We start from the raw sequence: 3,623 nt of genomic DNA, 5'->3' as shown, positions 1-3,623 counted from the left end.
AGAAATAAATATTTAAAAAATAATACTTGGAACTCAAGAGCAACCACTAGAAAGATTTAAAATACACAACAAATGGAGATAGTAGCCAGAGAACCAGCGCATAAGAAGACAGAAATGGTATAAAGATCTTTACAACCTCAGCTTGTCTGTCTGTTATTTTGTTGTTGTTGTTGTTGTTTATTAATTTTTTAAAAAACTTTTTAATGACGAAAACAAAAATATACCTAAAAGTGAAGCTTCTGGAAAAACCATTTGTTCTTCCCTGTCTTGTATCGCTCCTCAAACTTGACCTTGGCCTCTTGCCTGGCCTTGCGTTTCAAAGCTGGGTCCCTGAACACATCCTTATTGACAACAGTCTTGTCCAAGGAGATATCCACAGAGTACCTTGTGGGCATGAGGTGGTTGTAGTTATGAACTTTCACAAAGGACTTGATCTTGGATGGCTTGGCGATTTTCTTCTTGCCCATGGCAGCTGTCACTTTCTGGGGATAGCAGTCAATTCCAGCCACCAGGGCATGGCTGTAAGGGTGGTCTGAGGGGCCATCGTCAGTGTTCTTCACAATGACGGCTTTGCTTCCGGAGTAGCGTCCAGCCAGGACCAGCACCACTTTCCCAGGTTTCATGAACTTGCCCATTTCGACAGCAAGGAACAGACACCCGGCAGAAAAGGTCTGTCTGGTTTTTGTTTGTTTGTTTGTTTGTTTTTGAGACAGTTCTCAGTATTGTAGCCCTGGCTGTCCTGGAACTCACTATGTAGACTAGGCTGGCCTCGAACCTGCAGAGATCCACCTGTGCACTTGGATTAAAGGTGTGCAGTACTGTGCCCAGCTGCCTCAGCTTTAGTAACATGGAGTTGTTACTAAATTCAACCCCAACTGAAGAAAAAGACTACTGTTAATAATTACAGTGGCTGACCATTCAGATCTCCCTGGAAGTAGACTTCGAATGAGCATTTGGCATTTCCTATAAGCGATAACAAAAGGATGCCCCAGTTATCAGAAGGGAGCCTAGTCAATGGACAGCTAAAAGACAAATTCAGAATCAAATGATCCTTACTCTAATTATATACCAAGTATCCTACACTATCCCCACCTCTCGCTCACTGGCCAGGTAGACTAACAGGGAAGGGTGAGTGCTACTCAGCTAGGCACATACCATAGCCTATTTAAGATTTGCATTATCTAATTTAGTTTCCACATATGTTCATAAAGCAGGTATTGATACTCCCATTTTAAAAAGCTTCAGGAAATTAAGACATTGGGTTATTTCTCTGATAGATGGTATGGCCTATCATAAGCCAAGCCTGTGTGAAGAGGAGGCCACATTGTCTCCTCTTTACTTGTTATAACTCTGGGTTAGTCTTCCGGAGTGTCTTAAAAACAGCTACAGTGTACTTACACATAATAAACAAACAAATAAATAAATAAATCTTAAAAAAAGTTACTTATTTGTATGTGCATGGGTGTTTTCCATACATGTATGTATATATACCATGGATGTGCCTGCTACCCATGAAGACCAGAAAAGGGAGTCAGATTCCCTGGCACTAGAGTTACAGATGGCTGTGGTCCTCCTCCACCTGGGTGGTAGGACTCAAACCCAGGCCATCTGCAAAAGCAGCAAGTGCTTTTAACTGCTGAGCCATCTCTCTAGCTCCCCATTGTTATAACACATAACATGGCCCCTTTTGTTAGTAATGAGCTCAATCAGGATCTATCAGGGAATCTCGCAATCTACACAAGAGGAAAGCTGTAGTCTTATGTGAATTGGCTGTAATAAACAGTGAATGGTTTGAACACTTCCTCGAAGCACACTGAAATGTTTCTCCCCAATTTGCATCCTCATCCTTCCTAGATTTTCTAATTAGGCCATTTTCTCGGGATCATAAGCAAATAAGATAAATTGCTATCCAATTATTTTTCCCTGTTTAGATTTCTGGTGTTCCTCCAGCATCGTTTCTGATTCATTTTCCCTTGTATTTGCTTTACCCACCAGGCACACTATTTATTTAGGAAAAAAAACAAAAAGAGCTTTAAGGGCTAGCTCATGTTTACCACTATGTGAGATGATATTTCAAAGGAAAACTGGCTCAAAATGCCTTATAAAAGGGATCGGGGATATTGTGTCTTTGTAAACAATAGGTTTCCTGTACACAATCAGTATTTCATGGTGCCTGGCTCAATGCAAATTCCAGCGCTGGTGGAATCGAATGTAGAGGGAGGAGTAAATCTTTCCAGGCGCATTCATTCTCAGGGCAGGCGCATGTGAAGTATGCCTGTTCTTCAGCCCCTCATGATGGGCAGCTGCAAATGCAGCCATGTCATCGTCGCCCTTGTATTCCTTCCTGTCCCCGACACTGCCATCTACCCAGCCCGCCCTGCTCAGAGGAGCACACCCCCAGCAATTCCACCATGCTGCCAGTGTGGATGGATTTTGGTCAGTGTTTTGTTTCACTGTGGCCATGTCTTGTTTCAATAAATGCTGGCTCTCGAGCTTCTTGTGGCTTTTTACTCCAAGCTGAGGATGCATGCTTGCAAGCTGCCTGTCTCTTTGCATTTAGCTGCAAGTGTTGGCAGCCCCTCCCCCAGCCACCCTTCCCACCCTTGCTACTACTACTTTTATTCAATTCAACACTTGAGGGAACCGCAGATGAAATGCCCCTGAATCTAAATTGCCAGCAATGGAAATAACAACCTATTTTCTGACCTCCCCTTCCTCCACCCACACTTGGAATCCGAGTCTTAGGAGCACAAAGCTGTTCTCCACTGTCTCTTGGGTTTGCAGTTATAGTGGCTTTTCTGGGTATGGGTGGGGGGCAAAAAGAACAACCTCAAACATAAATCCATTAGGAAAAATATCTGGTAAAGGACAGAAATGTGCATGTATATGCTTATGAAGCTATCCGAGTGCTGGAGCATACACAATTCACAAAGAGAAATTGGGATTCACACATGAAGCTGTCACCTCGGGAGAGGATACACTCACTCACCCAGCACCAGTTACGGACAAAGCTTTTGGTTTTTATTTTTGAGATTTCTCTTAGAGAATTGCTCTTCCCACCAGGCCCTAAGAGATCTATAAAACCAAGCCCCCTGACATTCCATTTTAAAAATCCAGTATTACGCAGTTTCATCACTGACCATGTTGGAAGACTTCCCTGTGAATAGATTGAATGGATTTCTATTTATTAAAAAATACCATATCCTCTCTGCAAGCCGATAAACTTATGGTTGATGAGATTTTAAAATGTGATGCTCTAACAGAAACCCACCCACCTCAAGTCGGTGGCCAGGAGCCGTGACAAATGCTATGCCATCCCCACACGCCATTATGAAAACTGTTCCCTGCTGGCTGTTGTGGTGCATCTCTGTGACCTCAGCCCTTCAGAGGAAGAGATAGAAAGATGAGGTTTAGAGCCATCTTCTGCCACGTATTGAGCTTTAAGCTAGCCTGGGCTACATGACAATCATCCAATGCTCTCTCCCCAACAGATACACAGACACACACACACACACACACACACACACACACACACACAGAAACACACACGTGAGAGGCAGAGACAGACAGAGACAGAAAGAGAGACAGAGAGAGAGACGCACACACATAGAAAGAGAGAGAGA

At 43.4% G+C, this 3,623-nt stretch overlaps 1 pseudogene; it reads right to left on the bottom strand.

The window, feature by feature from the left end:
- Positions 1-205: 205 nt before the first annotated feature.
- On the bottom strand, positions 206-635 carry LOC116068036 (annotated as a pseudogene).
- Positions 636-3,623: the final 2,988 nt, after the last annotated feature.

Source organism: Mastomys coucha, unplaced genomic scaffold, assembly GCF_008632895.1.
Source record: "Mastomys coucha isolate ucsf_1 unplaced genomic scaffold, UCSF_Mcou_1 pScaffold22, whole genome shotgun sequence".
Classification (NCBI taxonomy): Eukaryota; Metazoa; Chordata; class Mammalia; order Rodentia; family Muridae; genus Mastomys; species Mastomys coucha.
The sequence above is the reverse complement of the archived record's forward strand: the minus strand, read 5'-3'. Positions and strand labels throughout refer to the sequence as shown.